This window comes from Mus caroli, unplaced genomic scaffold (assembly GCF_978045245.1).
Source record: "Mus caroli unplaced genomic scaffold, Mus_caroli_1 scaffold_8, whole genome shotgun sequence".
Taxonomy (NCBI): domain Eukaryota; kingdom Metazoa; phylum Chordata; class Mammalia; order Rodentia; family Muridae; genus Mus; species Mus caroli.
The window spans coordinates 60,942,515-60,955,044 of record NW_028227263.1 but is presented as its reverse complement, the minus strand read 5'-3'; the positions used below and the strand labels follow the sequence as shown (position 1 = coordinate 60,955,044).

The window sequence follows — 12,530 nt, the reverse complement described above, 5'->3', positions numbered from 1 at the left end:
TCCGCTGCAGACTGACCTTTAATGTCAGTTTGCAAAAAGTTTAGGACAAATAAGGTAAAGGCGAGGTGAGCCTTTGGTGACCTTGGGGGATATAGATGCCCCTCTTTTGTTTTAAAAAGCCAATTTTTTAAGGTGCTATGAGCACGTTCAACTATTCCTTGTCCCATGGGGTTGTAAGGAATTCCAGTTTTATGTTTGATACCGAATTCTTTACAGAATGTAATAAAGTTTTTACTAGAATAAGATGGCCCGTTATCTGTCTTAATAAGCTTAGGCAACCCCATGGTATTAAAGGCTTGTAGGCAATGATCAATTACGTTTTTTGAAGCCTCCCCTGTATGCAGGGAAGCAAAGAGAAATCCTGAACAGGTATCAATGCAAACATGTATATATTTTAGTTTTCCAAATTCTGCATAATGGGTTATATCCATTTGCCAAATATGATTAGGCATAAGGCCTCTAGGATTGACTCCTAGATGTGGCACTGGGGATAATGTAATACATTTAGGACATTGTTTTACAATCATTCTTGCTTGCTCCTTAGTGATTTTATGGCGGAGCCTTAGGGTGTGGCTAGAGAGGTGAAACCTTTCATGATCACGTTGGGCCAGAGCCACAGGATTTGAAACTAAAGCTTCTCCTATTAGAGCCCTGTCAATGCGATCATTACCCTCGGCCAGAGGCCCAGGAAGACCAGAGTGAGACCGTATGTGGCCAATATAAAACGGATTTTTCCGGGCAAGAATGATGTTTTGCAATTCTGAAAATAAGGATCCTGATGGCGTATTGAAGTTAAACGTGCCACAGGTTTCTAATAAGGGTACTGATTGAGCAACATATAAACTGTCAGTAAAAATATTAAAAGCCTCATGTACAGACTGAAAGACCTTTAGCACTGCTGTTAATTCGGCTAGCTGAGCCGAGAGACCAGGAGTCTCTACGATAACCTGTTGATCATTAATAAGATATCCAGCTCGCCCTTTAGAGGAGCCATCAGTAAAAATCAATAGAGCATTATTTAAAGGCTGTAAAGAAGTCATCTTAGGAAATATCATATCATGTACATTTAAAAATTTTATTAACCTATCTTGAGGGTAGTGGTTGTCTATAATTCCACTAAACCCTATCTGTGCAAGCAACCAATCTGTACTATGCTGTTTCAGCCAAGTGTCTTGACTTACGCTGTAAGGCTGAACAATGATATCTGGCTCTTTTCCGAAATAAGTCAATGCCTGCCTTCTTCCAGTGATAATCATCTGAGCCACTGCTTCGTGATATGGCAAGATATTACGTTTGGGAGAAATCCTTGAATGTATCCACATTATAGGAAATTTTTGCCATAGCAGTCCCGTAGGCACATGAGTTGTATTAAAAATTAACAGGTGCAGCGGCAGGGAGTAATCTATATAGGTAACGAATTGCTCTTCAATAGACTTTTCCACTAGTTGTAAGGCCAGCAATCCTTCTGAGGTTAGGGATCTAGGGGAAGTGGGATCAGAACTCCCTTTAAGAATATCAAATAAAGGTTTTAACTCCCCTGTAGTAAGCTTTAAATAGGGGCGAAGCCAATTAATATCACCCAACAATTTTTGAAAATCATTTAAGGTCTTTAAGTTATCTCTACGAATAACGATCTTTTGGGGAAAAACAGCTTGATCAGTGAGTCTAAAACCCAAATAATTATAAGGATCCTGAGTTTGTACCTTTTCAGAAGCAATTTGCAATCCCTTATCAGCTAGGGCTTTTTGTAAACCTTTATAACACAAAAGCAATTCTTGGGGGTCCTTTCCCGCCATCAAGACATCATCTGTGAAATGAACGATGTAAATATTTGGCCATTGTTGTCTAACAGGCTGAATTGCTTTTGCCAGAAACCTTTGACATAATGTGGGACTATTAGCCATCCCCTGCGGAAGGACTGTCCATTGATATCTTTTCATGGGTTCCTTGAAATTTACAGAAGGAACACTAAAAGCAAATCTCTCACAATCCTTTGGATGCAAAGGGATGGTAAAGAAACAATCTTTCAAATCTATAACAATCTTATAATATCCCTTAGGAATGGCCACTGGGGAGGGGAGCCCCGGTTGTAAGGTTCCCATAAGTACCATGGTCTCATTAACTTTTCTTAAATCTTGTAACAGTCTCCATTTTCCAGATTTCTTTCTGATAATGAAAATGGGTGTATTCCAGGGAGAGTGAGACTCTACCAAATGTCCTGCTTCTAACTGCTCCTGCACTAGCAAAGAAGCGGCCTCTATTTTCTCTTTAGGTAAAGACCACTGATCTACCCACACCGGAATATCATTACGCCATTGAATTTTTTCCGTGTGGGATGCAGGCAAGATAGTGGTCGCTATTGAAAATACTTTAAACCTCTCATGTTAGAGTGGGGTTTAAGATCCTTAAAGGTCTTAATTCCCTGTCCTTTTTTTACTAGTTCACGAGCAGGCAGGAGTCCCTGCCTGAATGTCTGTCCAGTCACCATCTCCTTAGAACTGCACAGAACAACACCCATCTGTGACAACAGATCTCTTCCCCACAGGGTCACAGGCAAATTTGACATAACATACGGCTGAATCTTTCCTGATTTCCCTTCCTCATCTCTCCAGGTTAGCAATTTGGAACTACGTTTTGGGTTACTGGCGTACCCAATTCCTTGAAGATGAGTCAAGGAAGCAGTCAAGGGCCAGTTTGAGGGCCAGTCCTGCCCTCTAATAATTGTTACGTCGGCCCCGGTATCTATTAATCCTTCAAAGCCTTTTCCATCAAGAGTCAATTTAAGGTTAGGTCTCTGATTTGTGATAGATTTCACCCAATTTACGCCCGAGGAGTCAAAATTATTTTGTCCTTCCTCACTTTCAAAGAATCTATACAGTGACTGGCGTAAAGGGATCAAAGTAAGTTGAGCAATTTTTTGATTAGCAGGTATAGTTATAACACCACGAGGGCAAGCGGCTATGATTTTAAGTTCTCCCTCATAATCATTATTTATAACACCTGGAAAAATCTGCAGGCCTTCTACAATAGAACTGCTTCGTCCCAAGAGAAAGCCACAGGTTTCTGTGGGCAGTGGTCCAAAGACTCCGGTAGGCAGAGTTTGGACTCCCATTTCTGGGGTTAATACTGCGTGGACAGTGGAACAGAGGTCCAGTCTTGCATTTCCTGGGTTTGACCTGACAAGTTCAAGAACTGATCTTGTTGGCTGGGCAGCAGATTTATGGCCCCATAAGCTGTCCTCTTTGAGTAACTCGGGGCCTGGGGCTGACCCCTTTCCTTGTTTCCCGGCACTGGGCGGCTCAAAACCCTTGGTTTATGCTTACAATCTTTTGCCCGGTGGCGGCCCTTCCCACACTTGGGACAAATTCCTGGGGTACGGCCTGTTTGTCTACCCTTGGCGCCCTTGTTCTTAGGACAATTACTTCTAAAATGATCCAAACTTCCACAATTAAAGCATGCATTATTTTCTCGTTTCCTCGAGAACATTGCTTGCGCGTGGGTTCCCTGCGAGAACTCGCAGGAAGGCCCGATGTCTGCGCAAAGACGGACATATCCCGCCAAACCTGTCTGTCCCTTATGCGGTTGAATTGCAGCTCGGCAAGTTGCGTTAGCATTCTCATAAGCCAGCTGCATAACAAAGGGACTACCTGTGTCTGGACTTCCAAGGATTCTACTAGCGGAAATCAACAGCCTGTCCACAAAGTCCTGATATGGTTCATCAGAACCCTGCCGAATGCTAGCTAAACTTCCACTAGTATCTCCTTTAACTGGCAACTTTCCCCAAGCACGGCGTGCGGCTGTCGCAACTTGCACGTACACTGCAACGGGAAAATCAATCTGATTTGTCTGTCCCTCATATGGACCCTCTCCTAAAAGCATGTTGCTATCCCAGTCTGGGTTACCAGCGTGAGCATTAGAAGCAGCAGTTTTCTTACTGGCGTCTCGCCATTCAGAATCCCAAAGCAAAAAATCTCCTCCTGACAGGGTAGCCTTGGACAGAGTCTTCCAATCTGAGGGGGTTAAGTTTGACTCCGCCACTGTGTCCAGTAATGCTTGAGTGAATGGGGCTGAAGGACCATATTGCACAACAGCTGCCTTTAACTCTTTTAACAACTTGAAATCCAAGATCTGGTAATGTCTGGTCCTAGCATCTTGCTGATCAACTGCCTCGACCACAGGAAAGGCCAGCGTATTAGACGAATTCTGTCCTTTCCCACAAGTCTGACTCACAACTCTTTCTAGCGGCACGTGGTGAACTACAGAAGAGTTACTCTTCTCCGCTTCTGAGATCTTTTTTAGTTCCCGAAGCTCATTAGTCAGCCTCTGAAGCTTAATTTCAAATTCTAACTCGATTAGCCGTGTGTCCCTATGTGTAGCACCTCCCGAAGTGGTGACTATGGGTGAAGCGGGAGATTCGCAAGAGGACCAATTCTCATTAGGGTAATGGGCCATTCCTCTATCTGAGTGATTTTTGTTAAAATTCAGTCCATCATCAGAGTTTCCACAATTATCAATTTTTGAGTTAAGAAGATCTTTTCCTGAGGAGGCCTTCTCTGATAGGCACTCCTCCTGAGATACCACAAGCTCCGCCTGAGGGCAATTTAGCCCTGGGGAAGTTGCATCTTTTATAGCATCATTTACAAGCGCCCAGAGACCTAGGGTAAAATTATCTGTCTGAGCGATATTCAGGGCCTCACCAACTTTCTCCCAGGTTCCACAATCTATCGTTTCTTCTTCTTTGAACCATGGACAACAGCTATCTATCTTATCTAAAAAATTTCTTACTAATTGTACTTCAAGCCTTACTCCTTTTTCCTTAAGCAACTCCTGAAAACTAAACACAATCGCCTGATCCATGATTTTGAACCCTTCTTTCTTCCACCTAAGCAGTTTTCTAAAAAACTGCGGCACACCGCCTGTCTCCGTATCTAGTTCCGATTAACGAAACTGCTGACCCCAAGCAGAAACAGTGTTGGGTCAGCACTGCTTCAAACTTGTTCGTATCCTACCGCATCCTCAGCAACACTTTACAAAACTGAAATTTTTTAGGCTAGCGCTAGCATGTGTACCTGTCCGTTGCTCCGATGCTCCTCCGATACGAAGATTCTTTCCTTTCTTGTGGAGCTCCACACAGCAGTCGTTTCTCTTAACATCCCTCTGCCATTCTTCAGGTCCCAGTTCTGGCGCCAACTGTTGCGGCCCGCCCGCGGTCCACAACACGAACGGTTCACTGAGAATGGCAGTTCCCTGCAAAGAGAGGAATCTAGACGGGGCGGAAGAAACAATGGAGTCAAGACAAGACTCTGATCAAGACTCAATTTAATATTTCCAGACACTCAGTTTATAAAGGAAGGGGGAGGGAACCCAATTTCCCGCCAAGTAACTCAGGGTCCAGTAGCAGGACGAACACGTGTGTGACTCCAGGCAGCAGAGGCAGGTTCCAGCAGTGGGCGTGGCAGGACGAATGAGCCGGTAGCTCCACCCTTGAGCAGGCAGGTTCCAGGCTGGGGGGAAGGGAGGCCACAGGATGGTTTTAGCTCCCTTGTCAAAGATCAAGTGACCATAGGTGTGTGGATTCATTTCTGGGTCTTCACTTATATTCCATTATCTACCTGTCTGTCGCTGTACCAGTACCATGCAGTTTTTAATCACAATTGCTCTGTATTACAGCTTCAGGTCATGCAAGGGGATTCTACCAGAGGTTCTTTTATTGTTGAGAATAATTTTTGTTATTCTAGGTTCTTTGTTATTTCAGTTGAATTTGCAAATTTCCTTTTCTAACTTGCTGAAGAATTGAATTAGAATTTTGATGGGTAGTGATTGGAATTTGTCGATTGGTTTCAGGAAGATAGCCATTTTCACTATGTTAATCCTACCAATCCATGAGCATAGGAGATCTTTCCATCTTCTGAGATCCTCCTCGATTTATTTCTTCAGAGTCTTGAATTTCTTAACATACAGATCTTTCATTTCCTTAGTCAGAGTTACACCAATGTATTATATATTATTTGTGATTACTGTAAAGGGTGTTGTTTCCCTAATTTGTTTTTCAGCTTGTTTATCCTTTGTGAAGAGAAAGGAAGGTCACTGATTTTATTTTATATCCAGCTAAATTGCTGAAGTTGATTATTAGGTATAAAAGTTTTTTTGGTGGAATTTTTAGGGTCACTTATACATAAAATCATATCATTTGCAAATAGTGGTATTTTGTCTTCTTCCTTTCCAATTTATATCCATTTAATCTCCTTTTGTTGTCTAATTGCTCTGGCTAGGACTTCCAATACTATATTGACTAGATAGGAATAAGTGGGCAGCATTGTCTTTTCCCTGATTTTAATGGGATTGCTTCAAGTTTCTATCCATTTAGTTTGATGTTGGCTACTGGTTTTATGTATATTGATTTTATTATGTTAAAGTATGGTCCTTGAATTCCTGATCTTTCCAAGACTTTTATCATGAATGAATATTGGATTTTTAAAAATGATTTCTCAGCATCTAAGAAGATGATCATGTGATTTTTGTCTTTGAGTTTTTTTTTTTTAATATAGTGGGTTACATTGATGGATTTCCATATATTAAAACATCCCTGCATCTCTGGGATGAAGCCTACTTGATCATGATGAATGATCATTTTAATGTGTTCTTGGATTCAGTTTGTGAGAAATATATTGAGCATTTTTTGCATTGATATTCATAAGGGAAACTGTTTTTAAATTCTCTTTCTTAGTTGGGTCCTTATGTGGTTTAGGTGTCAGAGTAATCGTGGCTTCATAGAATTAATTGGGTTGAGTAACTTCTGTTTCTATTTTGTTAAGTAGTTTAAGGAGAATTGAAATTAGGTCTTCTTTGAAGGTCTGAAAGTACTCTGCACTAATTTCATTTTGTCCTCGGCTTTTTGTCGTTGGGAGACTATTAAAGACTGCTTTAATATCTTTAGCAGATATGGGACTGTTTAGATTGTTAATCTGATTTTGATTTAACTGTGGTCTGGTATCTGTCTAGAAAATTGTCCATTTCATCCATGTTTTCCATTTGTTGAGTATAGCCTTTTGTAGTAGGATCACATGATCTTTTGGATTTTCTCAGGTTCTGTTGTTATGTCTACTTTTTCATTTCTGATTTTGTTAATTAGGATACCGCCCTTGTGCCTTTTAGTTAGTCTGGCTAAAGGTTTACCAATCTTGTTGATTTTCTCAAAAAACAATTTGCGGTTTGGTTAATTCTTTGTATAGTACATTTTGTTTCCACTTGGTTGACTTCAGTCCTCAATTTGATTATTTTGTGCTGTCTACTCCTCTAGGGTGAATTTGGTTCCTTTTGTTCTAGAGCTTTCAAATGTTCTTATTAAGCTGCTACTGTATGCTCTCTCTAGTTTCTTTTTGGTGTCACACAGAGCTAAGGGTTTTCCTCTTAGGACTGCCTTCATTGTGTACCATAAGTTTGGGTATACTGTGGCTTCAATTTCAATATACTCTAAAAAGCCTTTAATTTCTCCCTTTATTTCATTCTTGACCAAATTTACATTGAGTAGAGTGTTGAGGCAATTACTCAACTCCTGAAGGGACTTTATTACATTTACCTTAGGTGTCCTATTATGGATATCAAATGGGAATTATTTCCCAGGAATTGAAAAATGTTCCTTAGAAATCTCTTAGCAAAAAAATCAGACTTTTTGAAATCATTCATCTCCTGAGAAACTCCAGGTTGACACAAATCTTCCCTCATTAGATTTCCAGTAACTGAAACAGACATATTCCTCCACTTTCTATGATCACATAAATCAACCAATGTATTTCATACATTTCAGAGATCTTGATGCATGAAAGGGCTTAGAAAATCCACTATAATTACATACTTGTCTCACGGTCCCTGCTATATTATCAATTTATTTAACACTTTTGTGAACATAGTTAACATTGAGCAGTGAACTGTGCTTCAAAAATGAAATTCCTGATTCATTGTTCTCTGAGTGGCATCTGTATTTCCTAAATTGTTTTTCAGCAACTACTGAAGAATATAACTTATTATTAGAACCTCATGTTACCACTCCATCAGAGAAGAAATAAGAGAAGACTTTAAATATTTTCTAGAATGAAAATGAAGACACAGCATCCCTGAAATTATGGGACACAATGAAAGCATTTGTAAGAGAAAAATTCAAAACACTAAGTCCCTTTATAAAGAAATGGAAGAGATCCTAATAAAGCCACTTCACAGCTATTATGAAAGATCAAGAAACATAAGATCCAACATACCCAAGAGGTTAAGAGGACAGGAAATCAATTTAATGGCTAAAATCAGCCAATTAGAACCAAAGAAAAAAATACAAAGAATCAACAAAACTAAGAGTTGGGTTTTTTGTTTGTTTGTTTGTTTGTTTGTTTGTTTTTGAGAAAATAAACCCTTAGATACTCTAAATAAAGGGCATATGTAAAGTTTGAATTTTATCATCTGAAATGAAAGGAATTAAGTCATCATACATTACTAAAAATGACTATTCTCAACATAACTGGAAAATGTACTTGAAATTGATGATTTTCTAGACAGATATCCTGTACTTGCATACGAATATCAGGAACAGGCAAAATATTGAAACAGTCCTATAACCATTACGGAAATAGTAGCATCAATTAAAAACTGCCTAAGCAAATATTGCACAGGGCCAGATGATTTCAGTGCAGTTTTATCTGACCTTCAAAGATGACCTAATACCAGTGCTCCTCACATTATTCCATGAAAAAGAAAAATAAACAGAAGGTACACAACTTCATTCTCTGAGGCCACAGTTACTCTGATAACTAAACCATAGAAAGACCCAAGAAAGAAAGAGAACTTCGTACTGGTTTTGTTTATGAATTTCTATGCAAAAATAGTCAATAAAATTCTCACAAAACAAATTAAGAAATCAAAATAATCACTCTACAATTACCAAGTAGGCCTATTCCCATTGATTCAGTGATTATCCAATATAAGAAAATGTACCAACATAACACTCTATGTAAACAATCTAAAAGAAAAAAAAAACATATGATCATCTGATTAGATTCTGAGAGAAACTTTGACTACATCTAACACCCCTTCATGTTCAATGTTTGGAGTGATCAGGAATTCAAGGAATGATAAAAGTAATATATACAAAACCAATATCCAAAATCAAATTAAATGGGAATAAAAGAATAGCAATCACACTAAAGTTAGGGACAAGACAAAGTTGTTCACACTTTTGTATCTATTCACTATAGTATTCTAACTTCTAGCTAAAAAAAATTAGAAAACAAAAAGATATATGGGGTACAAATTGAAAAGGAAGAAATCAAGGTATCACTATATACAGATGATATGATAGTATACACAAACAAAGCCAAAAATTCCACCAATGAAACGTCTATAGCTGGGAAACAACCTCAGCAAAGTGGCAGATGATAATGTTAACTCAAACAAATAACCAGTCTTCCTTTATTCAAATGGCAATCAGGCTGAGAAAGTAATTACTGAAACAGCCAACCTTTAGAATAACCAAAATATCATGCTGTAATTCTTACTCAGAAAGTAAGTGATCAGTACGAGACCTTCAAATTCTTGATGAAAGAAGTTGAAAAAGACCTTAGAAAATAGAAAGATCTACCACGATATAAGATTGGTATGATTACATAGCAAAAGTTGTCATCTTGCCAAAAGCAATCTACAGATTCAATGGAATCCCCATCAAAATTTCACTGCAATTCTAAAAAGATATGGAAAGCGCAATTCTCAACTTCATCTGGACAAACAAAAAATACATGATTGGCAAAAAATTCTCTAGCTGTACTAAAAAAGCAAAAATAATAAAGACCACATGGTATTGGTACAGTGACAGACAGTTCAATCTATTGAATAGAATGGATGACCCAGAAATAAACCTACTCATCTATAGACACTTGAACTTTGATAAAGAGGCCAAAAACATAGGGTGGAAGAAAAGAAAGCATCTCCAATAAATAATCCTGGACTCATTGGTGGTCTGTATGTAGAAGAATGAGAAAAGATCCCTCTTTATCTGCTTGCTCAAAGCTCAAACCCAAGGGGATCTAGGACCTCAACATAAAACCTGTTATAATTAATTTATTAAAGAGAAAGAGGAAAGTGCCTCAACTCATTGTCAGAAGGGGAAATTTAAATTTTCTAAGCAGACTGGCTATGGCTTAGGCCCTAAGATCAACAATTGTAAAATGGGACCTCATGAGACTGAAAAAATTCTGTAAGGCAAAAGACACAGTCAATAGAACAAATTAGAAACCTAGAGACTGGTAAAAAAAAAAAATCCAATAACCCTACAACTGCTAGATGTCTAATATCCAAAATATATAAAGAACTCAAGAAGTTGACATCCAAAAAATATAAATCTAAAAACAAACAAACAAAAAAATGGAGTTCAGAGCTAAGCAGAGAATTCACAATAGAATAATCTTGAATGGCAGAGAACCACCTAAAGAAGGTCAAATTCCTTAGACATTAGTGAAATGCAAATCAAACTACCTTGTGATTCCACTCCACACCAATAAGAATGGCTAAGATAAAACCTTCAAGTTATAGCATATGCTGCCAAAGATGTGGGGAAAGAGTAATGTTAATTGACTGCTGCTGGAATTATATACTGGTACAACCACATGGGACATAAATTTGCTATTTCCTCAGAAAGTTGGAAATATTTCTACTTGAAGACCCAACAATAACACTCCTGGACACATACCCAAAGATGATCCACCATACCCCAAGACATGTGTTCCACTTTGTTCATACTAGTCTTATTTGTAATAGCTAATATCTAGAAAAAAGCTCAGATGTAGATCAACTGAAGAAGATATAGAAAATATGGTTCACTTATACAATGGAATAGTATCCAGCTATTAAAAATGAGGACATCATGAACCTTCCACGCAAATGGATAGAACTAGAAGGTATCATTCTGTGGGAGGTAACCAAGACCCAAAATGCCACCAATGGTCGATATTTACCCATAAGTGTATCTTAGTCAGAAAGCACAGACTACCCTTGTGCAACTCACAGATTGCATAATCATGAATGCCCAAGTAAGGATGTTTCAATCCCACTTAGAAATGGAAATTAAATAATCATGACTTGCAGAGAGAGGGAGAGACCAGGATGGGAGAAGGTAGTGGGGGTGGTGTGGGGAGTGGAAAGGTAAACAGGATTATTTATGGGAGTTTGTGGCCAGGAGAAAGACACAGAGCCAGAGGTCCAGGAGAAGGAATGAAAATGTGCAACCTCATTGGAGTCTCTCATGTCTCAATTGGGTTGTTAGCCAAAATACCTAACAACTGTAAGAGGGAATTGGAAGAATTCACCTCCAGTAGATAAAGAGAGCTTTAAGTTCAGAGACAATTTTACTAACCCACAGTCAACACTTCTGACCCAGAAAGAGTTCTGTCTCTGCCTATCTAAATAACTGCAGGGACAATAAAGGAGAAAAGACTGAAGACAAGAGCCTAGTACAGTTGCCCTCTGAGAGGCTTTACCATAATCTGACTGAAACCAATGCACAGCCTTAAACCCAATCATTGTATTGAAATCCAGCATCTTATGATTAAATGGGGCAAAGAACTGAAGAAGCTGAATGCATGGGCAACACCATAAGAAGACCAGCAGACTCAATTAACCTGGATGCCAGGAAACTCTCAGAAACTGAGCCATCTATCAGGCAAGATACATGGACAGGTACCATGTCCTTGGCACTTGAAGAGCTGAGTACTGCCTGGTGTGGCCACAGTGGCTAAATATGTGCCTAATCCTCAAAAGACTTGAGGCCCTAGGTAAGGTGTAGATCTCCTGGGCATGGGGAGAACCCTCTAGGAGGCAAGTGGTAGATAGTATAAGATAATGAACTTTGGAAGGGATGACCTAATGGGGAAGGAAATGACAGAAATATAAATAAGTAAAATAATACTAATTTTGAAAAAGCTGAGTTTTTCTTAGAGAAAAGAATCCTTAGAATAAAAAGAATCATGTAAACATTAGCTGTAAAAACGGACTCCTGAGATCATGTAAGCTTGTAGCCTCCCTCTCCCCCAGCCTGGAACCTGTCTGCTCAGGGGTGGAGCTTCCTGCTCATTCGTTCTGTCACGCCCACTGCAGGACCCTGTCGCTTTGCTGCTTGGAGCCACACACGTGTTCATCCTGCTACTGGACCCCGAGTTACATAATGGGAAATCGGGTTCCCCCCCCCTTCCTTTATAACTGGATGTCGAAACTAGTAAAATTGGGCTTTGAAGAGGATGATCTTGCCTTGGCCTCGTTCCTTCTCCTTCCCCGTCTAGCTTCCTCTCTTTTCAGCTCGAGCTACCATCCTCAGTTGAACCGTTCACATTGCAGACTGCTGGTCAGGGTGCAACATAAGCTGCCTAAAAGAATGAGGAAAATACAAAGCATCCTGGAAGAAGTGTTGAACCTTTTGAGTGTCCTCAATGTTTTGACATATATTCCACCTTCCCACCTATGTGTGGTTTTTACCTACGATGTGAGGTACGTTAGTG

At 39.4% G+C, this 12,530-nt stretch overlaps 1 pseudogene; it reads left to right on the top strand.

Moving 5' to 3' along the window:
- Positions 1-12,530, top strand: part of LOC147002943 (vomeronasal type-2 receptor 116-like) — a 438,646-nt pseudogene that overhangs the window by 61,298 nt on the left and 364,818 nt on the right.